Here is a 25,810-nt window from a genome sequence, read left to right on the forward strand (position 1 = left end):
GCCTGCCCCATTACTACATTCATACCTACTTGACCCTATCCTGATACCCCTTGTCTCACCTTGTTGGTCCCTACACCTGTTATCATGTCCTTTCCTGTGTCTGTCTTGTCACACAACACATTTTAGCATATAACTTGTGCTCCTTATTACCTGTCCTGCCTATTAGAATTATGTCCATTATGTCCATGCATGGCCCAATGAATCAAGTCTGTACTTCATATTCATGGTTTAAGCCTTTGGGTTCCAATGTGCCCAGAGTATATATCCAGAAAGATTCCCTTTCTTTGAGCTTCCTAATTCTATTGCCTCCTCTGCGTATGGCTTGGACATGTTCGATGACTTGGAATCTTAATTGGATCACTGTGTGATTATGCGTCACAAAATGGTGTGGGACTGGTAATAGAATCTGCTTACAATGTATTGTTGACTTGTGTTTAGCTCAAAGAAAGAGAATCTTTCTGGATATGTACTCTGGGCACATTAGAACCCAAGGGCTTAAACCGTGAATATGAAGTAAAGACTTGATTCATTGGGCCGTGCACCATGTCACCAAGTGTCCAATTGCATTGTCCAATGGCTCACAATGGTTATGCGTTTTCATTGGATGGATAATCGAAGCCATGTTTTTTTCCTTTCTGTTGGGTTTGTTGTGTGAGTAGCCTATAGGATTAAGTTGGTTACCGCAGGCAGTGGATTTAACTTCCTGTCTTTGGTCCAGTGGTAGATGGATTGTCTGGTCTATGAGCTGTTATTGGTTTGAATGCAGGTGAATGCCCATGGGCTGCTTATGACTGTGTAAAATAGTATTGATTCATGATGGATTTCAGACTACATGTAGATATCTTCAGTCTTTCTATCCACATCATTTAAATGAACATTATCCATGCAGCTTGAAATCCATCCAATAAGAGAAGCAACCTTGTACAACCAATCTGATAAGGGCACAGTATATCCTAAGGGAAGGTTATGGCTATAAAAGGGGACTTCTTGGAGTCACCAGGTTGTTGATGGATGTTGCATGATCTAGTCTAAGCTCTTAGGAGCTGGCTAGGGGATCAGAACCAGGATGCCTTGTGGACTCGGTCTAGGGACTTTGGCTTCAACTAGAGGATCACTTGGCTACATGGCTTCAATCTAGGGGCTCCAATTCCGATTGGAGATCATAACCGCAATCTAGGGATTTCGACTCCGGCTGCCAGGATTATACCATATCATCATACCAGAGACTACTTAAGGAAGAAACCCAGGTTGGACAATTTTGTCACCTGGCTACAGACTTTGCAGACCTCAGCCAGCTTCCTAAATCTGGCGCTATTCTATTGTCGGTGGGTGCCCGACAAATTACACAGCTATGTAAAATTTTGGTTTATGAAACTTCAAATCCAGTGACTGATTATTATGTTTTCTAATGTCCTGATTTAAAAAAAAAAATAAATATTTTTTTTTAACCATCAAATATTGATTTTGTACAATCCATGTGTGAAGTTACATACAAGTGACATGAACAAGAAAAATACTTATTGTAACCAAAAATATTCACAATTTTATATATAAAATACATTTATTTATTGTACAGTCATTCTGCAACTTTATTAGAAATTTATTCTTGCACTTTTTCCTTTTCTCTAGATCCCCCTTTTCTCTTATAGAAGGCCTGTGGATCTTCTCTGTGAAGCATCCGGCAATCATGTTCACGTTTCATTTACTTTGGTATCGTCGTTCCATCTCCTTGATATTCCGATGAAAACCTTCTTGTTCTTCCCACCAGCACCAAGGTTTTCAGACAAGTAGTCCAAATAGGAATGTAAAAAATGTAACTTCAAATTCATTAGACAACCCAAGGCTTTGAAACGTTTCAGCATGTTCTCCACGATGGACTTAAATTTTGATTCTTTGTTGTTACCTAGAAACGTATTTATTGCTTCTTTCAAAGAGTCCCAAGCCCTTTTTTCAACAGTTTTCATTATTGTTTAAAACACGTCATCCTTCATTCATGGGTTTCTGAATATCCGAACCCACAAAAATGCTTTTGTGCTGCCCCTGTGCCAGCAGCCGCCGCTGGTCGGATCCAGACCTTCTAAGAGAGTGGCTCGACCCGGGGGTCTCGCGGACATGTCGAATAAAAGGAGGAATGTAGATGTATGGGCTAGGCCGTATTAAGTTTGTGACGCCACCAACGGTGTGTGGTGAGGTGGGACACCACCGCTGCCGTTATGGGATACCCGGGAGAGATGTAGTGGCAGCTGGATGTTAACCCCTCCGTGTGTAGGGATGATTGCCCCGGGGCCCAGTGTCTTTGTGCAGGGTATGGTGATGGCAAGGGCCGGCGCGCCTGAGCAAGCAGGGGGATGTTTGGTTACTCACAGTAAATGAATCACACGAGTCTTTCGGTAAACCAAAGGTGCTGGTGGCCTGCCGCCCCGGCCGGTTGCATTCAGGTCCCCCACCCAGGCTGGTGGTCGCTGTCCTTTACTCTGCACTTGTTTTTGTGTATGGTGGACTGCCTGGTCTGGAACTCAGGAGTCCGCTCCCGGCTGGATATGGCCTAAGGAGCCGTGCCCGCAGGCGCTGGCCCGTGGGATCTAAGGGCCCTGGCGGTGGCCTTATCCCTATCAGTGGGCTGTTGTCTTCTTTGAGGGACTTTAGGTGGGATAGGACCTATAATCCTGCCCTCAATCATTTAATTAGCTAGGCCGCTGTTTTCGGTCCTGGCTTCAGGGTCCTAGGTGACTAGGGTTTCAGGTCGGCTGTGTGTTTCCTAAGTGAGGAAAGGTGTTGTGCGGGGGCCTATCTGTAACTACCTGGTTTTGCCAGGGCATCACACCTTCCTTCAGACTTGATTCTGACAGTCCCTGAAACTTGGTACACAGGTACTTAAACATCTCTCCTTCTTTCAGTAGCGCTTTCACAAACAGCTTCATCAGTCCAAGCTTACAGTGGAGTGGTGGCAAGAGAACTTTAGGTGGGATCAACTAAGCTTTATGCAACAATGTTCTTGAGTCCCGGTTACAAAGATGTTCTTGTTGGCCAATTTTTTTTGCTCCAGTGAAGAGTCCTAACCTGGCTTTCCAATTCACACAAAAAGCATGTGTTCTGCCTTCTTTTACGTAATGCTGTGAATCTCTAGCATACAGCTAAACCCTAGTTCACATTTCAAATAAACAGACTGTGGAGTTCAATAGCCTTGATTTATTAGCTGGTAACGTGAACTTGATTGCAGTATACATGGAATATACAGTGAATATAGGAATATCCAAGATGCAGTTGAAGACAGAATACGGTATATCCAAGATACTGTTTTATACGGGTAAAAACTATAACAAGAAAATGATTACAGTCAGTACAGTGTTAATACAGAGTTAACATAGCATAACAGTACATGAGATGCAGTTCTTACGAGAATGTAGGTGAAAGGTCACTGCATCTGCAATACATAGAAATCTTATCTAGACAAACAAGACAGGGATGACACTAAAGGTGTAGAAGTACAATGTACAATGCATTTACTACACTCTTCCATCTAGGATTCTATCACTAACACATGTAATTTGCTTTGCTCACCGGATTACACTAGGCAGGGGTGAATGTACAGAGAGGTAAGTCGGCATGTCCTTTCCTGACAAATCCAAAGAGAAAATGGCTGCAGGCTTCTTCTCAGCTCAGGGAGGCATTCCTTACCCAGAATACATTTAGCTTAAAGGGAAACTCAGCAATTCAAAAGAATAACAATGACCTCTAGGGGTTGTAACAGAAATTTTAATGAATGACTATTAGCAGGCTGCCATGAGGCAGAACAGCATGGGTATTTAATATATCCTCCTTGCTGCCCAAGAAGCAATGAGAACATTTTTAGACCACCACATATTGACCATCCATGCTCCTTGTAGTTAAGTTTCTTGAGAATAAAGTCTAAATTCTCACAGCTTTCTTCCAAGTGCATAGCATGTGTGACGCCCTGGACTAGCCAGGTAGTCACAAACACAAAATCACACACACCCCCTCCCCTGGATAGTCTACATCAGTCACACAAAATCCTTGTTGCCTCCTCCAGGGTCTGATGTCCACACCAGGTGGGGCGGAGCCAGGCGGTTGGCCCCACCCACCGAGGAGTTCACAGGCCTGGAGGCGGGAAAAAGCAGTTAGTTTAGTTTTGTAGTGGAAAGTGAGAGGACAGAAACTGTTAGTGTCTGGGTAGGAGCCCAGGCACTGTCAGCAAGGTCGGCAGACGGTGGTGGCCGTCTGCAGGAGGTGGTACAAGTCAGCTGAACCGTAGGATCGGGGACGGGCGGTGACCCGAAGGGAACTGAACCGGTGAGCGGATCTGTACCAAGCACAAAGGCAGGGCCATTGGACCCTGACCAGGCTAGGAGCCGCCGACAATGGTCAAATCCGAGAGTGACCGGAATCCCAGGGGTTCCCTAACACCCAAGACCCGACAGAAGGCAACCGTCCACACCGTGAGGATAAAAAGCCACCGCCATAGGCTAGAGATCCAAGGGCCAGCGCCTGCGGGCAAACGGGCTCCCTCGGTACGTACACCCCAGCCATCCAGCCTCCCCGTACCGCCACCGGGCCCCGGGATCACCAACCCCTACCCACGGAGGGGGAACCAACATCCTAGCTGCTCCCTGCCATCGCTCCCGGGATCCCCGTCACCAGCAGTGGTGGTGCCCATTATCACCACGACCTGTGGGTGACGTCACTAACTATCTCCCCAAACAAACCACCCCCTTTTCACTCGTGGGCGAGGAGCGCTGCTCGAGTCCCCGGATCTGGCCCTCCGCTCGAGCCACCGAGCAGCAGCAGCAGCAGAAGTCCCCGAACCCGAGCGTAGCGTGCGTGGCCCCTCTGCCCGCGACACATGCCCTACACACACTGAAGAATACTTACTGCCATTGAGCAGTAGCACAGCTTTCAGACTTTTTGGATGAAACAATGACGTGTCTCCACTCGCTCACATTGTACTTAATGTTACATTTTCCATCAGCACAGGAACATCGCTTGAATACACTAGAGCACCATCTTCAGAAAAGTATGGAGGGAATCTTTTCAGAATTCTAACCTTTTGGAAACCTATTGTCACGCTCTCCGGGTCCCCTGCTCTGCCCCCCGGCTCACCTGCCACGCTCCCCGGCTTCCCTGCTTCGCTCCCCGGCTCCTCTGGCAGACATCCCCCGCTCCACGGTCTCCAGCCTCCACCACCTGCGGTCCCCAGGCGGCCCGGTCCCCACTCCCGGCGCCCGTCGGCAGCCCTGCTCCAGGCCGGCTCCCCTGCTTCCTATACACCGCTCCCTGCCCTGGCTTCTGGCACCCGGGCCTCGCGCATGCGCATTAGGGCGCGCGCGCGGTCATTGACCCTCTCTTAAAGGGCCAGCGTCCACTGACAGGAAATTGAACACACAGGTACAGGGTATAAAGGGGTTTAATGTCCAAGTGGGCGGGGCCTGTTCTTCGTGTTTCCTAAGCTAGGAGTCAGGTCTCCTTGTGTCTCTGTGATATACTTACCTATCTCTCTTCTAGAGCCGCTCCTGCCTCGCCATCCGGTCCTGCCGATTCCCGAACCCCGAACGCTGACTATCTGCCATCCCGTCAGTCCGTACCATCTCTGATCCCTGTGGTGACCCGTCCTCTCGCTCCATCGGTTCCGGACTCTGCCTGACATCTCGGCCTCCGAACCTGAGCTCCGTCACCCGGACTACCATCAGTGACTCCGTGGTCCCAGGGACTTCTCCATTCCACTCTTTTGCACGGACTGTCCTGCTACCCGTAGTGCTCCGGCTACCGGACCCCTTGCCTTCATTAAGGTGTTCGGCCCAGTGGATCCACCTCCTGGGTCTGCCCGTCCACCTGGCCCTAACACCTATAGAATCAGTGTTTGTGAAAAAACTGTACGTGATGATATTTTTTCAATATTTTTACTGAGTCCAATGATCAAAAGTATGAAAAAAATCACATCTTTCAAAAATTTTTACCCTTGGAAACCTGTGTTATTATTACTATGCACGAGCCCTAAATTGTCTGAAAAACAACAAATATGCTGGTTGGATAGACCTTGACCCAACAATTCAACGGCCACAATTAAGGAGAAAAGTGCTAAGAGAGTTAAATTTGCCCCTGAAATAACCCATGATACGGGCCAAGGAGGGACACACCATTTTGATCCGAAAATAGCCCAACACCATGAGAGACGGGCAAATCCGTGAAAAGACAAAGTTCCAAGCTACAACTGACGCAGGATCTACAGCACATACGCCCATTGTAATTGTTCATGATTTCCGGCCACTACGCATTTCAGCCTTCAGGGACCTGGTAATTCGAATGCTATGTCCAGGAGTAGAGATGAGCGAACCGGTCCCGGTTTGGCTCGAGGTCGGTTCGCCGAACGGAGCTCCCGTTCGAGTTCGGCTCGTCGAACGTTCGACGAACCGAACTCGAGCCAATAGGAAACAATGGCAGGCAATCACAAACACAGTAAAACACCTAGAAAACACCCTCAAAGGTGTCCAAAAGGTGACAAACAACTCACAACACAACACAAACACATGGGAAAGTGACAAGGACATATACTCATGCGAAAACAAAACAGCTGGACAAGGAAAAAGAGGAGGACACACAGATATAGGCATGGCACGCCATTCTAAAATCATGTAAAACACCGCAAGGTGACTCCAAGCGGAGTCTCCCTTTTTTCCAAAAATTAGGCCCCACACACACCCACCCATTCAGTGGCAGCAGTTGTGCCCCAGTTGTACACTTCACAGCTACATTTGCATCAAGCACATTCAAAAATACGCTATTCTTAACCGTCCCCAGGATGACACCGGGGTAGGTAGCAAAGTCTTTCCTGATCCCAGCTCTGTTCATCTTGGCTTCAAGCACATTCAAAAATACGCCATTCTTATCCGTCCCCAGGATGACACCGGGGTAGGTAGATAAAGTTTTTGCTGACCATGACTTGTTCATCTTGGCTTCTTTTAAAAACACAGCAAGCAAGGGTTACTCCAAGCGGAGTCTCCCTTTTTTCCAAAAATTGGGCCACACAGACACCCACCCCATCAGTGGCAGCACTTGGGCCCTAGTTGCAAACAGGATGTTTTGATTTGCATCAAGCACATTCAAAAATACGCCATAATTAACCGTCCCCAGGATGACACCGGGGTAGGTAGCAAAGTCTTTCCTGATCCCAGCTCTGTTCATCTTGGCTTCTTTTAAAAACACAGCAAGCAAGGGTTACTCCAAGCGGAGTCTCCCTTTTTTCCAAAAATTGGGCCACACAGACACCCACCCCATCAGTGGCAGCACTTGGGCCCTAGTTGCAAACAGGATGTTTTGATTTGCATCAAGCACATTCAAAAATACGCCATAATTAACCGTCCCCAGGATGACACCGGGGTAGGTAGCAAAGTCTTTCCTGATCCCAGCTCTGTTCATCTTGGCTTCTTTTAAAAACACAGCAAGCAAGGGTTACTCCAAGCGGAGTCTCCCTTTTTTCCAAAAATTGGGCCACACAGACACCCACCCCATCAGTGGCAGCACTTGGGCCCTAGTTGCAAACAGGATGTTTTGATTTGCATCAAGCACATTCAAAAATACGCCATTCTTATCCGTCCCCAGGATGACACCGGGGTAGGTAGATAAAGTCTTTGCTGACCCATGACTTGTTCATCTTGGCTTCTTTTAAAAACACAGCAAGCAAGGGTTACTCCAAGCGGAGTCTCCCTTTTTTCCAAAAATTGGGCCACACAGACACCCACCCCATCAGTGGCAGCACTTGGGCCCTAGTTGCAAACAGGATGTTTTGATTTGCATCAAGCACATTCCAAAATTCGCCATAATTAACCGTCCCCAGGATGACACCGGGGTATGTAGCAAAGTCTTTCCTGATCCCAGCTCTGTTCATCTTGGCTTCTTTTAAAAACACAGCAAGCAAGGGTTACTCCAAGCGGAGTCTCCCTTTTTTCCAAAAATTGGGCCACACAGACACCCACCCCATCAGTGGCAGCACTTGGGCCCTAGTTGCAAACAGGATGTTTTGATTTGCATCAAGCACATTCAAAAATACGCCATAATTAACCGTCCCCAGGATGACACCGGGGTAGGTAGCAAAGTCTTTCCTGATCCCAGCTCTGTTCATCTTGGCTTCTTTTAAAAACACAGCAAGCAAGGGTTACTCCAAGCGGAGTCTCCCTTTTTTCCAAAAATTGGGCCACACAGACACCCACCCCATCAGTGGCAGCACTTGGGCCCTAGTTGCAAACAGGATGTTTTGATTTGCATCAAGCACATTCAAAAATACGCCATAATTAACCGTCCCCAGGATGACACCGGGGTAGGTAGCAAAGTCTTTCCTGATCCCAGCTCTGTTCATCTTGGCTTCTTTTAAAAACACAGCAAGCAAGGGTTACTCCAAGCGGAGTCTCCCTTTTTTCCAAAAATTGGGCCCCACACACACCCACCCCTTCAGTGGCAGCAGTTGTGCCCCAGTTGTACACTTCACAGCTACATTTGCATCAAGCACATTCAAAAATACGCTATTCTTAACCGTCCCCAGGATGACACCGGGGTAGGTAGCAAAGTCTTTCCTGATCCCAGCTCTGTTCATCTTGGCTTCTTTTAAAAACACAGCAAGCAAGGGTTACTCCAAGCGGAGTCTCCCTTTTTTCCAAAAATTGGGCCACACAGACACCCACCCCATCAGTGGCAGCACTTGGGCCCTAGTTGCAAACAGGATGTTTTGATTTGCATCAAGCACATTCAAAAATACGCCATAATTAACCGTCCCCAGGATGACACCGGGGTAGGTAGCAAAGTCTTTCCTGATCCCAGCTCTGTTCATCTTGGCTTCTTTTAAAAACACAGCAAGCAAGGGTTACTCCAAGCGGAGTCTCCCTTTTTTCCAAAAATTGGGCCACACAGACACCCACCCCATCAGTGGCAGCACTTGGGCCCTAGTTGCAAACAGGATGTTTTGATTTGCATCAAGCACATTAAAAAATACGCCATAATTAACCGTCCCCAGGATGACACCGGGGTAGGTAGCAAAGTCTTTCCTGATCCCAGCTCTGTTCATCTTGGCTTCTTTTAAAAACACAGCAAGCAAGGGTTACTCCAAGCGGAGTCTCCCTTTTTTCCAAAAATTGGGCCCCACACACACCCACCCCTTCAGTGGCAGCAGTTGTGCCCCAGTTGTACACTTCACAGCTACATTTGCATCAAGCACATTCAAAAATACGCTATTCTTAACCGTCCCCAGGATGACACCGGGGTAGGTAGCAAAGTCTTTCCTGATCCCAGCTCTGTTCATCTTGGCTTCTTTTAAAAACACAGCAAGCAAGGGTTACTCCAAGCGGAGTCTCCCTTTTTTCCAAAAATTGGGCCACACAGACACCCACCCCATCAGTGGCAGCACTTGGGCCCTAGTTGCAAACAGGATGTTTTGATTTGCATCAAGCACATTCAAAAATACGCCATAATTAACCGTCCCCAGGATGACACCGGGGTAGGTAGCAAAGTCTTTCCTGATCCCAGCTCTGTTCATCTTGGCTTCTTTTAAAAACACAGCAAGCAAGGGTTACTCCAAGCGGAGTCTCCCTTTTTTCCAAAAATTGGGCCCCACACACACCCACCCCTTCAGTGGCAGCAGTTGTGCCCCAGTTGTACACTTCACAGCTACATTTGCATCAAGCACATTCAAAATTACGCTATTCTTAACCGTCCCCAGGATGACACCGGGGTAGGTATGTCCAGGAGTAGAGATGAGCGAACCGGTCCCGGTTCGGCTCGAGGTCGGTTCGCCGAACGGAGCTCCCGTTCGAGTTCGGCTCGTCGAACGTTCGACGAACCGAACTCGAGCCAATAGGAAACAATGGCAGGCAATCACAAACACAGTAAAACACCTAGAAAACACCCTCAAAGGTGTCCAAAAGGTGACAAACAACTCACAACACAACACAAACACATGGGAAAGTGACAAGGACATATACTCATGCGAAAACAAAACAGCTGGACAAGGAAAAAGAGGAGGACACACAGATATAGGCATGGCACGCCATTCTAAAATCATGTAAAACACCGCAAGGTGACTCCAAGAGGAGTCTCCCTTTTTTCCAAAAATTGGGCCCCACACACACCCACCCCTTCAGTGGCAGCAGTTGTGCCCCAGTTGTACACTTCACAGCTACATTTGCATCAAGCACATTCAAAAATACGCTATTCTTAACCGTCCCCAGGATGACACCGGGGTAGGTAGCAAAGTCTTTCCTGATCCCAGCTCTGTTCATCTTGGCTTCTTTTAAAAACACAGCAAGCAAGGGTTACTCCAAGCGGAGTCTCCCTTTTTTCCAAAAATTGGGCCACACAGACACCCACCCCATCAGTGGCAGCACTTGGGCCCTAGTTGCAAACAGGATGTTTTGATTTGCATCAAGCAAAATCAAAAATACGCCATAATTAACCGTCCCCAGGATGACACCGGGGTAGGTAGCAAAGTCTTTCCTGATCCCAGCTCTGTTCATCTTGGCTTCTTTTAAAAACACAGCAAGCAAGGGTTACTCCAAGCGGAGTCTCCCTTTTTTCCAAAAATTGGGCCACACAGACACCCACCCCATCAGTACTTTACCCTCCACACCAGTCCCAAGCTGGAAGCACTGCAGCACTGCCTCGGCGAAGCGGCAACAGGCTGTGCTGCAGCTAATCTGCATAGGTGACAAACCCCACAATGCAGAAGAGGTGTGGACAGCTCTAAAACAGCATGCAGATCACTGGCTCACACCTCTGAACCTAAAGCCAGGAAAGGTTGTGTGTGACAATGGCCGGAACCTGGTGGCGGCTTTGAGGCGAGGCCAGCTGACACATGTTCCATGCGTGGCCCATGTGCTCAACCTCGTGGTTCAGCGGTTTCTAAACTCATACCCAGAGCTGTCTGATCTGCTGGTAAAAGTTCGCCGCCTGTCTGCACATTTTCGAAAGTCACCTACTGCTTCAGCCGGCCTTGCCGGCTTTCAGCGTCATTTGCATCTTCCGGCTCACAGACTGGTGTGTGATGTCCCCACGCATTGCTGATATGTGCCCGTTCAAGTGTCTCGGGAATTTTCAACAGATCCGTCCGAAGGTGGATGGCCCCTTATTATGTCACGAGGATGGGTCCTTTTTATCGAGATACCAATTTGTGAGTGTTTTTAGGGCATGTTTGAAGTCGTTGGGGTTAGATCCGAAGTCTTTCGGATTGGGGCAGCGAAGGAGGCCTCTATATGCGGCCTACCGGAGGAGACAGTTAAGCAGATTGGTAGGTGGAAGTCGCAGCGCTTTAAGTCGTATGTACGTCCCCAGGTGGTTGTTGGCAATTGAGGGGAAAAGGGGGGGGTATTAGGGTAGCAATGGGGGGGGTGAGAGTGTGTGTTTTTTGTCAATTTGGTTTGGTGAGGCAATAAAATGGTGTCGTCTGTACATTTTGTATTGCAGAAGCACCCCCCCTTCCTTCCCTGGTCTGGATCCTTGGCCACTCTTATGTGTATTGGGGAGCCCGACGAGCGGACGCGAGATGGAACGGGAGACAGCTAGGTTTTGAGAAGGACCTGGCTCTCGTGCGATGGCTCGGTGTTCGGGGGTTAGGGTGGAACAGGGTGTTGCAGGAGGTGCATAGATACGCCCGGTTGGACAGACCTCCTGACATCTTAGTGTTGCATGCCGGGGGGAATGATTTGGGTGGGCGTCCTTTTCGAATCTTGATAACGGACATCAAACATGATTTGTTACGGTTATGGGTGTCGTTTCCAGGTCTAACGATAGTCTGGTCGGAGATAGTAGCGAGAAAGAGTTGGCAGAAAGCGCGGTCAGTTGACAGGTTGAACAAGGCGCGGGCGAAGGTTAATAGGGCGATCTCGAAGTTTGTTAGTCGGAACGGGGGTATAGCAATACGGCATGTTGAGTTGGAAAGGACGGAAGAGGAATTTTGGTTGGCTGACGGGGTACACCTTAATGCGGTGGGAACTGACTTATGGGCTCTTGGCTTGCAGGGAGGTATTGAGAGGGCCCTTTGCTTGCGGGGGGTCTCAGGCACTTGAAGGGTTTCAAGGTGCCTTCGTTGTGGTGTTGTTTATTGGTGGGTCCTTGAAGTTGGTTTAAAATTGGTTCGGGGATTCATCCGGGTATGGATCCCCTCATTGGCAGAATTGATGGTCCCCTAGTGATTTTGGGGGGGAACCCCGACGGGGTATGTCGGGGCCCCTGGGGGTGTGGTTGGGGTTGACGGAGGATTAACCCTAACCATTTGGTGCTACTGAGTCAGTGTGGGTAACGGCTGGGAGCAAGTTGAGGTTTTTTATTGCTCGGTTATGGGAATCACCAGGGTTTTGGTAGCTTCAAGGACCTTACCACATTGCAAATTTTATTGGTTATGTATTCTTGTTAATAAAATGGCTGCTATGGCCAAAATTATCCAAAGATAAATTTGTGTCTGTGTAATTACTTTTAAATAAGAAATGGGAATGGAGGTGTGGGGTATGAAAGGAAGACCGGAGTCAACAATTCCAGGGTCAAGCATGTTTATTTGCGTAAGCTTCGTTCCAGGGTAGAAAGGGTAAGAGTGCCTTTCAGAATTCGAAGTGGTCGGACTGTACGGACCACCAAGAACTGCAGGAGAGCTTGAACATCTTCCCATGGATGTGCGACATCCTCCCTCATCAGTTACGTAGGTAAGCAGGTTCTCAGCATTGCAGCCCATTTGTTGTCTTAAGTTAGTTAAGCGGGGTTAACTAACCTGTCAGTTCAGCCTCAGGTCTAAAGCAGAGGCCTGGACTCCACTCCTTACTCCTCACTCCACAACTCTCCTTAAAAACAACTGACTCCTTTTTCCTGCCCCGGGGTCTCCAGACCCTTAGGTGGGCGTTTCCTTCCGTCTGGTCCTGCCCACTGGTGTGCCTGTCTTTCCCTGGGGGAGGTGACTAGGGTTTTCTGGTTGGCTTTGTGTGACTTAGGTGAGGGAAGTTGTTATGCGGGGGCCTATGTGTGACTACCTGCAGTGTCAGGGCGTCACATATGTATGTGTGTATGTCTGCTAAAGGAATCCGCACCGTCATATTTACAAACACAAAATTTTGACTCTATGCACAGAAGAGAGTCATGCTATTTACATGATTTGTGTTTTTTTACCTTTTAAAACTATCATTAAATGTTAAGTTTTAGTTAGGGATTTATGCTTCTGTCTGTCTCTCTCCCAGTCTCTGTCATCTGTCTGTCTCTGTGTGTCTCTATCTCTATCCATGTCTCTCTGTCTCTCTATCTCTGTCTGTCTCTCTGTGTCTGTCTGTCTTTCTCTCTTTGTGGCTGTCTGTTTCTATGTCTGTCTGTCTCTTTTCCAGGTCTGTCTCTTTTCCAGGTCTGTCTCTTTCCCTGTCTGTCTGTCTCTTCCCCTGTCTGTCTCTTCCCCTGTCTGTCTCTTCCCCTGTCTGTCTCTGTATTTCTTTGTCTGTCTCTGTCTGTCTCTTCCCCTGTCTGTCTCTTTCCCTGTCTCTCTCTGCCTGTCTCTCTTTGTCTCTCTCTGTCTGACTCATTCCCCGTTTGTCTCTTTCCCTGTCTATCTCTGTATTTCTTTGTCTGTCTCTATCTGTCTGTCTCTCTCTGTCTGTCTCTTCCCCTGTCTGTCTGTTTCCCTGTCGGTCTGCCTTTTCTCCTGCCTGTCTCTGTATGTTTGTCTTTGTCTGTTTCCCTATCTGCCTCTGTCTCTTTCTCTGTCTCTGTCTGTCTGCCTTTTTTCCCTGTCTATCTCTGTCTGTCTCTTTCCCTGTCTGCCTCTGTCTGTTTGTCTCTGTCTCTTTCCCTGTCTGTCTATGCCTATCTGTCTCTGTCTGTTTGTCTCTCAGTCTGTGTCTGTCTCTCTCTATCTGTCTCCCCACTGACATCATATTATCTCACACATAAGCTTCTTATACTATGAATGTCCTTTGTTCCTATAGCAACCAATCACAGCTGCTATTAATAACTTGCAGCTCCCACCTCCATTCAGTTTAATGGAGGCAGGTTTTTTGGAGAGTAACTGTAAAGGTTAAATATTCCTGTTAAAACATAGTCTACAACGTTCCCTGAGTCACATGAGGTGTCTGCAAAATTTTGTGTTTGTAAATATGACGGTGCGGATTCCTTTAGCAGACATACACACATACATATGTGACGCCCTGACACTGCAGATAGTCACACATAGGCCCCCGCATAACAACTTCCCTCACCTAAGTCACACAAAGCCAACCAGAAAACCCTAGTCACCTCCCCTAGGGAAAGACAGGCACACCAGTGGGCAGGACCAGACGGAAGGAAACGCCCACCTAGGGGTCTGGAGACCCCGGGGCAGGAAAAAGGAGTCAGTTGTTTTTAAGGAGAGTTGTGGAGTGAGGAGTAAGGAGTGGAGTCCAGGCCTCTGCTTTAGACCTGAGGCTGAACTGACAGGTTAGTTAACCCCGCTTAACTAACTTAAGACAACAAATGGGCTGCAATGCTGAGAACCTGCTTACCTACGTAACTGATGAGGGAGGATGTCGCAAATCCATGGGAAGATGTTCAAGCTCTCCTGCAGTTCTTGGTGGTCCGTACAGTCTGACCACTTCGAATTCTGAAAGGCACTCTTACCCTTTCTACCCTGGAACGAAGCTTACGCAAATAAACATGCTTGACCCTGGAATTGTTGACTCCGGTCTTCCTTTCATACCCCACACCTCCATTCCCATTTCTTATTTAAAAGTAATTACACAGACACAAATTTATCTTTGGATAATTTTGGCCATAGCAGCCATTTTATTAACAAGAATACATAACCAATTAAATTTGCAATGTGGTAAGGTCCTTGAAGCTACCAAAACCCTGGTGATTCCCATAACCGAGCAATAAAAAACCTCAACTTGCTCCCAGCCGTTACCCACACTGGCTCAGGAGCACCAAATTATAAGGGTTAATCCTCCGTCAACCCCAACCACACCCCCAGGGGCCCCGACATACCCCGTCGGGGTTCCCCCCCAAAATCACCAGGGGACCATCAATTCTGCCAATGAGGGGATCCATACCCGGATGAATCCCCGAACCAATTTTAAACCAACTTCAAGGACCCACCAATAAACAACACCACAACGAAGGCACCTTGAAACCCTTCAAGTGCCTGAGACCCCCCGCAAGCAAAGGGCCCTCTCAATACCTCCCTGCAAGCCAAGAGCCCATAAGTCAGTTCCCACCGCATTAAGGTGTACCCCGTCAGCCAACCAAAATTCCTCTTCCGTCCTTTCCAACTCAACATGCCGTATTGCTATACCCCCGTTCCGACTAACAAACTTCGAGATCGCCCTATTAACCTTCGCCCGCGCCTTGTTCAACCTGTCAACTGACCGCGCTTTCTGCCAACTCTTTCTCGCTACTATCTCTGACCAGACTATCGTTAGACCTGGAAACGACGCCCATAACCGTAACAAATCATGTTTGATGTCCTTTATCAAGATTCGAAAAGGACGCCCACCCAAATCATTCCCCCCGGCATGCAACACTAAGATGTCAGGAGGTCTGTCCAACCGGGCGTATCTATGCACCTCCTGCACCCTAACCCCCGAACACCGAGCCATCGCACGAGAGCCAGGTCCTTCTCAAAACCTAGCTGTCTCCAGTTCCATCTCGCGTCCGCTCGTCGGGCTCCCCAATACACATAAGAGTGGCCAAGGATCCAGACCAGGGAAGGAAGGGGGGGTGCTTCTGCAATACAAAATGTACAGACGACACCATTTTATTGCCTCACCAAACCAAATTGACAAAAAACACACACTCTCACCCCCCCCATTGCTACCCTAATACCCTAATACCCCCCCCTTTTCCCCTCAATTGCCAACAACCACCTGGGGACGTACATACGACTTAAAGCGCTGCGACTTCCACCTACCAATCTGCTTAACTGTCTCCTCCGGTAGGCCGCATATAGAGGCCTCCGTCGCTGCCCCAATCCGAAAGACTTCGGATCTAACCCCAACGACTTCAAACATGCCCTAAAAACACTCACAAATTGGTATCTCGATAAAAAGATATATGTAATAAGGGGCCATCCACCTTCGGACGGATCTGTTGAAAATTCCCGAGACACTTGAACGGGCACATATCAGATGCCACAACCATCCCCAAACGGACTAGTCTACCCACACCTCTCTGATCAGTTTTCGATTTCCTAATCCAAAATTCAACTCCGTTTTCCACTGACATAATGTCACCCCAATCCAAGCCCCCGGGGAACGCCTTACTGGGCGATACCAACTCCCCAACCCGCAGGGCTCCAAAAAACGCCAAAGAAAAGGCTAACTTAAACAAACTCACCTCAAACGGAGATAGACAAACCCCCCACAACGCCCTACCCAGCCGGGTAGGGACCCAGCCCAGCCCAGCTGGGACCCAGTTTGAGCGAGGAACGGAACAAGTCCTTCCCACACCAAGGTTTGCAGGCCCTACCTCAGTCAGGGTTTCACCCACACTCTACAGCTCCGGAATGTCATGCTCTTCAGCCTCCTCCTCCTCCTGCGCATCCTCATCCACTTTACCCTCCACACCAGTCCCAAGCTGGAAGCACTGCAGCACTGCCTCGGCGAAGCGGCAACAGGCTGTGCTGCAGCTAATCTGCATAGGTGACAAACCCCACAATGCAGAAGAGGTGTGGACAGCTCTAAAACAGCATGCAGATCACTGGCTCACACCTCTGAACCTAAAGCCAGGAAAGGTTGTGTGTGACAATGGCCGGAACCTGGTGGCGGCTTTGAGGCGAGGCCAGCTGACACATGTTCCATGCGTGGCCCATGTGCTCAACCTCGTGGTTCAGCGGTTTCTAAACTCATACCCAGAGCTGTCTGATCTGCTGGTAAAAGTTCGCCGCCTGTCTGCACATTTTCGAAAGTCACCTACTGCTTCAGCCGGCCTTGCCGGCTTTCAGCGTCATTTGCATCTTCCGGCTCACAGACTGGTGTGTGATGTCCCCACGCATTGGAATTCAACTCTGCACATGTTGATCAGGATATGTGAGCAGAAGAGGGCAGTTGTTGAGTACCTGCATCACCTAAGCCATCGGGAAATGGGTCAAACTCCACACATAACACCTGAGGAGTGGAGATGGATGTCCGACCTATGTACCATCCTCCAAAACTTTGAGGACTCCACCAAGATGGTGAGCGGCGATGACGCCATTATTAGCGTCACCATACCGCTTCTCTGCCTTCTAAAACGGTCTCTGCTCAAAACCAAACATGATGCATTGCAGGCGGAACACGATGAGTTGGAGCAAGAAACAGTAGTGGGTGTGGGTGATAACACACAGCCCAGCCTCGTCTCATCACAACGTGCAGTGGAGGACTATGACGAGGAGGAAGATGAAGACATGGAGCAACTCTCCGACCAAATTGAGGATATGACATGCATACCAGTCATATGCTCAGTTCAGCGTGGCTGGCCAGAGGACAGGGTAGATGAGGAGGAGGAGGAGGAGAAGGAGGAGGACAGCATGTTCAGTCATCGTGTTGGTCTGGATATTGAAGTGATGGCTGTTAAGAGTCTGGCGCACATGGATGACTTTATGGTAAGCTGCCTGTCTCGTGACCCTCGCGTTAAGAACATCTTGGCCGACAATCATTACTGGTTGGTAACACTGTTAGACCCACGCTACAAGGAGAACTTTATGTCTCTTATTCCCGAGGCGGAGAGGTCAGCCAAAATGCAGCAGTTCTGGAAGGCCATAGTCACGGAAGTAGGCAAAGCATTCCCTTCACAAAACGCTAGCGTCATAATTGTAACACTATTAGTTAAAAGAAAGGGATAAACTGTAAAAAAAACAAAATAAGGCATAACTTTTTTTTAACATCAATTTTTTTTTTTTAGATTTAACCAAAGAATGTGCACATTTGTTATAATAAACAAGTGAAAAATGTTGAAAATCAGTCATCCAAAGGTGTGTGAAAAAAAAATATATATATGGTACCAATAAAAATGTCACTTTGTCCTGCAAAGAATGCAGCCCCCCACATTATTTTTTTCCTCTGTGCGGCCCATACACCCAGCCGAGTTTGAGACCCCCTGCCTTACACTATATAGATATCATGTTCATTCCCCATCTATCTTGCTCAGGAGAGCATCTCCCTCCCCCGGCACCAAGAGCAGCTCATACTGAATTGTTACAATGACTACATTGACACCCCCATACTTTGCACTGACGAGGGGCAAGCACCCCGAAACACCGTGTCTGCAAATTGGGATTCTGATCTGGCTTATATATCCTGAGTCATATTGCAATGGATTGTTGAAAATCCACTTGTGACTTTTAGGATCGCTACTTCCAATAGGTGGCGCTGTGCTAGAGTTTGTCTCCTTTACTGGAGAGACAATTTGTACATTGACTAGTAACACTGCACACAGAAATGCACCTTAATATTCCACTGTTAACCCTTTCCTCCCAGCAGTAACACACAACTCCTCACCTTGATATCATGGTGATTTATGGTCAGAATGACTTCAATGCGATCAGTGATTTCTATTCTAGCTCTGCTCACATAGATTTTATATCCACACTCAACTATAGGCCGTTCTTCATATTTTGGGGGTTTTTAGTCAGATATACTAGTTTGTGCCTGTATAGTATTGGTGTAGATGGGAGTGTAGGGCATGGGTTACATGGCACTGTGGTGGGATACTGATGGGAGGTATTGGTGCTGTGTTTGAGGCTTCTACTGGGTATTTTCCTACAAATACTGGAACAGCTCACTGCTTAGAATGATCCTTCCCAGCTCTATAATATATTATATATACCCCACAATGCAGGCTCACACACACATTTGTCTCAAGTGTGTTGTAGGGACACAGATACAGTCTTGGTCATGTGACTAAAGGCTACTTTACACACTGCGATATCGGTCCTGATATCGCTAGTGTGGGTACCCGCCCCCATCTGTTGCGCGACACGGGCAAATTGCTGCCCATGCTGCACAACACCGAACAGAACCAGTCACACATACTTACCTGCCCGGCGACGTCGCTGTGACCGGCGAACCGCCTCCTTTCTAAGGGGGCGGTTCGTGCGGCGTCACAGCAACGTCACTGAGCGACCGCCCAATAGCAGTGGAGGGGCGGAGATGAGTGGCCGGAACATCCCGCCCACCTCCTTCCTTCCTCATAGCGGCTTTGAGGCAGGTAAGGAGAGGTTCCTCGTTTCTGCGGTGTCACACGGAGCAATGTGTGCTGCCGCAGGAGCGACGAACTACATCGTTACTGCTGCAGTAACGATAATCGAGAATGGAGACCCATGTCACCGATGAGCGATTTTGCACGTTTTTGCAACGATGCAAAATCGCTCATCGGTGTCACACGCAGCAACATCGCTAATGCGGCCGGATGTGCGTCACAAATTCCGTGACCCCAACGACTCCGCATTAGCGATGTCGCAGCGTGTAAAGCCCCCTTTAGTGGGAGTGGTGTACAGGGTCTTAGCAGTAAAGAGTATTCCATATTTCTGCCAGATACCCACAGAGATATTGAAATCTGAAAAAAGAGACTTCTGCTCATTGAAGGTAAGAACTGCTCACATAGCGTTCAACTCCACAGCAAACGTGTGCTCTAGCACTGGCATCTCAGCAGGGATATTCCCCTACTACACATGTGTGTCTGGGTCGCTGTGACAGTTTACAGGACATAACTCAGGGCACCTAGACAGAAGGCAGAGGGACTACTTTCTATTTCTGGTGTAGAGCTTAGTACAATATATATATATATACTATTACATGTGACACATGTACCTTGTATTACCATTATTCGCTGTATATGAACCCCTTTTCTCCGGGCATTATTTGTCTATAGCATTTTTCACGAACCTGAGGCAACTGAGAACCCTTCAGTGAAGGAATTCCACTAACCCTCACAATACCAACCAGGGGCCTCCCTGCAGTAACTCAGGTAGTTGTACCCATTCTCTTTCCGCATTCTATGTGTTCTTCTTCTTTCTTCTTTTTTTTCTTTTTTCTTCTTTTTATTTCTATCATGTAGTTCAGGGGTTTATAGATATATGTCCTGCATCTCATATTTCCTTTAGTGGTGCTTCTTACCCATTCTCATATCATTTACCCTAGTATTTCATGATCCTGAGGCGACTGAGAACCCTTTAATAAAGGAATCCTTTTTCACTTGAATTGTCAAGTGATACTTACCAGTGACTATCACGTAATGTTACAGGTAGTTGCATTTTCTTCCTCTTCTTTCTCTCCTTTCTTCTTTGTCACACGGTCCATTGTGTTATAGCCCACGTGTCATGATAACACTTGTACCATCTTTTCATTTAGATTCCACCTACAATTATTTACCGATTCCAGTTCTGAAATAGGCTTTCATCATCTACTCACTAGAATTCTCAAGTGCATAAGGTACTGAGACATATACATGTTCACACCATTATAAAGAACAAAGTATAAACATTGAGGTTTTTCTCACACCCATGTTCCTGTGTTCTTTGATATGATATGTGTTCATTTCCTTCACTATATAGGATTGCAAGTTTTCCATTTGTACCTTAATGGCAATGACGCTATACAATTGAACACATATCATCCTGTTATCCATATAGGTGTGTATTTACCTGCTTGACTATTTTTGGTTGTTTGATCCAGAATGTTTCTCCAGATAGGTCATGTGGAAATTTTCTTTCCTCAGTACAAATGTTTTCACTATGGCTTTGGAAAAATTTTTTGTATGTGCATCATGGTTATTTGACCCATTGTACTCTCAAGTAGCAATATATTGTACTGTTATGTTGTACTATGTACTAATTACGTGTTTATATGGTTTTGTAACCCTTTATGATCTTAGATAACTTTATCCTTGATAAAGACCTAAAAACAAGGTCGAAACGTTGGATGAATTATCCTTTTGCACAAATAAAGAATTTTCAGCATTCCAAGAGTTCTTTTCTTACGTTATTGATCACTATAGTGTGCCAGAGCTATTTCTATTGAATTGACTCTTATTTTTTCTGAGCACCTGCTATATACACAGTGAGCCAGACATATTCAAGTTTCATTCAGAAGGCAGAGGGAAGCCTTAGCAGCTGAGCCTATATCTTGGCTTGTGAGCATTAGAACAGGCCGGCGATTACAGGGTAACATGAAAAATGTCCAGCTTGCATTATGACTAGAACATGACAATATCCTTTTAAGTACTAACCTATGATGCGTTCCTAAGCAGTTGATGTTATATGTTCTACATTTCATTTTCTGCATACTTTACAAGTAGTAGAATTTGCTTTGATATAGGCAACTGGATTTTCACAATGAAAAGGCAAAGGATAACGCCCGAAAAAGACGCCATACATTATGTCAGTGCCATCACTGACAAACCTGGATTGACCATGAAATACATCAATCCCCTTAAAGGTGAGTTAAAACAAGTTTTAACTAAATTGCCTTAATATTGTCATGCATTAGAATGACTGTCTTAGGTAATGATAAATATTTTCTACAGGAAGAGGAGTGTTTGCTGAAACTGAAATCGAAAAAGGGAGTTTTGTTGCAGAATATCGAGGCGAGCTCACGTATGCACTTACGATGGTAGACAACTACTCGAGATTTATGGTTGTGGTACAAGTCAAAGATCTAATGGCCCATACTGCAGCGAAGGTCTTCCAAGCACACTTATGCAGACCTCATGGCTACTCAGAGAGAGTCCTCACAGATCAAGGCACTGCCTTTGAAGCGGAAATCTTCAAGGACTTCTGCAGCTTTTACCGATGCAGGAAGATGCGCACTACACCCTACCATGCTCAAACCAATGGTTATCAACCTGCTCAGGACTTTACCCCATATTCCAGATGTGGCCTTACAAGTGATTTATAGAGGGTTAACAATACGTTGGGATCACCGGATCTAATCTCCCTTTTTATACACCCTAAAATCTTGTTTGCTTTAGAATAAACAATAACATCATAAAGGTATAGCAGTACCGTTTCAAAGTTTCGGTGTCCCAAGCAGCATTCCATCAGCCTCTGGAAGGTTCCTGGCAAATTGCACAGCTCGAAGGGCATGCTTTTGAACTTGCAGAGACCCATCGGGGTGGCAAAGGCGGTCTTCTCCCGGTCTGCCTCAGCAACGGACACTTGCCAATAGCGACTAGTGAGATCAAGGGTAGAAAAATAATTTGCAGTTCTCAATGCAGCTAGCTATTCCTCAATACAGGGGAGTGGTGCTGTCCTTCTTCTTTAACAGGACCAACGGAGCTGCCCAGAGGCTACAACTGTCACGGATAACCCCAGCCTCCTTCATGTTGCTCAACATGTCCTTGGTACACTGGTAATGTGCAGGTAGTTTTGGCTTATATCTCTCTTTGATGGGTGGGTGTGCACTTGTGGGGATGTAGTGTTTGACCCCTTTTATTCTTCAAAAGTCTAGCGGATGTTTGCTGAAGACTTGCTCGTATTCTTGCACTAGCCTGTAGACCCCCTTCTTGTGATGTGAAGGTGTGGAGTCAGTGCCTACGTGTAATTCCTTACACCACTCCTCTGGCTGACTTGGTGAGCTGTCACTGAATGGGTGGGCTGAAGCAATGGTGGATGCTGCTGTTTGGATAGCATGTGTATCTACTGAGAACAGCTTATCAATGGTGGCAAATCGGAGCAGCTTAATCTCTTGCTCTCCGCAGTTCAACACTCTCATGGGCACTCTTCCCTTCCATATTAATGAATAAAACTATGATGTAAATAGCATATAGATACCCCACAAATGCAGATAAAAGTAGGTTATGGGAAAAGGGGGAAGAGAGAAACAGGAAAATAGTGGAATAAAGTATACCTTCCAGGTGGGAGAGGAAATGGCAGCACAGCCAGTGGAGGTGAAGAAAGGGGAGCCTGCAACTAAAGAGTTGAGAGCGTTATCACATGGTGACTGAGCCTGATTGTAACGGGAGCATAGAGGTGCCGATCCTGTCTTACCTGCGTTGGTGTAGAAGTGGGTGTCCTGTGGTGGAGTCAGCTGTGTGCAGTGGTGGCCGTGGGTTCTTTTATGTGCGACCGTAGTAATAGCTGCGCCCACTTCCTGTATGGGAGTGGAATGCAGTGAGGCTAATGGAACGCACGCCTGCGCATTTGTGTTTAACGTCGCGCATGTGCAGAACGGAGAAAAGGCTGCGCTCACTTCCTAATGAAAGGGAGTGAGACGCAGCTGGGAAGGGAAGGGAAAAGATTAGGGTTTGGGGATGATGAAAGGGCTTTCTACGGGCAAGGATGGCAAAGGGTGGCAGTGACGGAAAGTCAGGCAGCCTGTCCTGTCCTGTCCTGTCCGTCCGTCTTTTTGTATCATGAATTGGAAAGACTGCAAGGGGGAGGGGAGGTGCTTGGAGGAGGAGGAGTTATTCAGATTAATTGCAGTGGGCGGCGGCTGCAAAAAGCATCATTCTTCTTGTTTTTGCTCTGCAAAACAGCCTTTTCAAGGGTTGGCTTGGGTGACAAAATGTCTTCTGTAGGCGTGGGTTTGTCTCCCTCTCCCTAAGATGTGTCCGGTATAGGCCAGGGTGCCACTCAAGGCCGTAACCAATTCGGGTTATAGCTTCTCGGCCTTTTGGCTAAGATCAAGTGTAGTTTCGGAGGACGCTACCTTGGTCGGTACTGGAAGGTGCCTGGGATTGCACGTCTGCCGGCCTTGAGGAAGTGTGTGCGCCTTCTGGTGACACATAGCCCTCTTGTGCCTGGACGGTTCCCAGGCAACGGGAGGCGATCACCTTTGTTATTTTGAAGTCCTACTGATAAACAGAAAAAAAAAAAAATTAAATCTGTTCTTATCAGTTTAATATCTGATACGTCCCCTCTCTGGGGACCATATATTAAATGGATTTTTAGAACAAGGAGATGGAAAAAATCTTGCTCTGTCCACTCCACGCATTGACCTGGTATTGCAGTACCTCCAGGACCGGTGCACCCCTTCTTAACCCAGTTTCCAAAAGCAGAACTCAATTCACCTGATTCAAATGAGCCCCATTAGTGAATTGAAAGAAAGCAAAAACTTTATATGCACCTCAATTTGGCCAATTCACTTTTCACACTTTCACCCTTTTTTTTATCTTTCACACCTTTTACTTGCTTTATTGATGCAAAAGCTGTGCCAAATAGCAAACTCATCTCCACTCAACTTGACCAACTCTGCTATGTCCCGTGCAGTATCTTATTCTCAGTCTTATCTAGATCATTTGCAATTGAATAGAATAGATCCCTTTTGGACACATTGGATTCAGCTGCTGCAGTGACTGCAGGTGTTAGAAGATGCAGACTTGGCATCAGGTGCTGTCTATCAGATTCCACTCCAATTAAAGCTTCCATTGTTTTTCGGTGTTTTCTTTGAGCAATGATGATGTCTTTAGTGATCTGTTGGCTCCCTCTCCTGGAGGAAGAGTTTGCTTGCTCTTGGACTTTCAAAAAGAGAGGTCATGATAGACATTTAGCTTCTGAGCCCAATTGGGGACAGTCATGGGTGATGAATGTTTTGCAACCTGCTGCGAAGCCTGATACCGCAATATAAGGAACGTCAAATACTAAGAATGGGCGGCCTATGAAAGAATTAGTACTTTCATTAAGCATACTTAAACGGCTAATTGGGAATAGACAAACTGTAAAAAGCCCTCTGAGAAAGCCCCTCTCTAACCTTTGTTAGTAAGCTTTTCTGTAGTCTGCCTGTTGATGTATTTTCCGTTTGAACAGTGCACAACATGAAGTGACGGAACACTGGCTTGTCACAATGTCCCCCGCTGACATCACGATAGCGCTGCTGCCTAGAAAGCCAGCTGCGCAGCAGAAGTTGCTCTTTGGGTGGGATGGTGGGCTAATGTATCTATTCCTGCTTGGTGTGAGTTTGACATGATCTAGAGCAACGAGTTCCAGCGGCTAGCGGTTGATTATTGGCTGTAATGGGGCTTTCTGGCTGGTGCCAGCCTTTCTTCTTAGCACACAGGAACCACAATCCCTACACCATGCTTCGATGGATTCTCTCATCCCAGCCCAGTAAAACTACATATTTCACACAGTTATAAGCAGCCCATGGGCATTCACCTGGATTAAAACCCATAACAGCTCATAGACCAAACAATCAATCTACCACTGGACCAAAGACAGGAAGCTAAATCCACTGCCTGCGGTAACTAACTTAATCCTATAGTCTACTCACACAACAAACCCAAGAGAAAGGAAAAAAACATGGCTTCGATTATCCATCCAATGAAAACGCATAACCATTGTGAGCCATTGGACAATGCAATTGCACACATGGTGACATGGTGCACGGCCCAATGAATCAAGTCTGTACTTCATATTCACGGTTTAAGCCCTTGGGTTCTAATGTGTCCAGAGTACATATCCAGAAAGATTCCCTTTCTTTGTGCTAAGCACAAGTCAACAATACGTTGTAAGCAGATTCTATTACCAGTCCCACACCATTTTGTGACGCATAATCGCACAGTGGCCCAATTAGGATTCCAAGTCATCGAACATGTCCCAGCCATACGCAGAGGAGGCGATAGAATTAGGAAGCTCAAAGAAAGGGAATCTTTCTGGATATATACTCTGGGCACGTTGGAACCCAAGGGCTTAAACCATGAATATGAAGAACCGACTTGATTCATTGGGCCGTGCACATTTTTTCTAACGCCCGGTTCTTTTTCGTGTTCACACTATATATGGCTCCAGTATGTATGGAGTTCCATTCTTCCTTGTTTTTTATTTGTCATGTTTGTCTGATTACCTTGTCTAACAGTTTTTTCTCCCCTTTCTTTACCTTCCAGGTTCCCATAGTCACGT

The 25,810-nt window shown here is 47.0% G+C and overlaps 1 pseudogene; it reads left to right on the forward strand.

The window, feature by feature from the left end:
- Window positions 1-23,740: 23,740 nt before the first annotated feature.
- LOC142268372 (U2 spliceosomal RNA) lies at window positions 23,741-23,947 on the forward strand (annotated as a pseudogene).
- Window positions 23,948-25,810: the final 1,863 nt, after the last annotated feature.

Source organism: Anomaloglossus baeobatrachus, unplaced genomic scaffold, assembly GCF_048569485.1.
Source record: "Anomaloglossus baeobatrachus isolate aAnoBae1 unplaced genomic scaffold, aAnoBae1.hap1 Scaffold_300, whole genome shotgun sequence".
NCBI lineage: Eukaryota > Metazoa > Chordata > Amphibia > Anura > Aromobatidae > Anomaloglossus > Anomaloglossus baeobatrachus.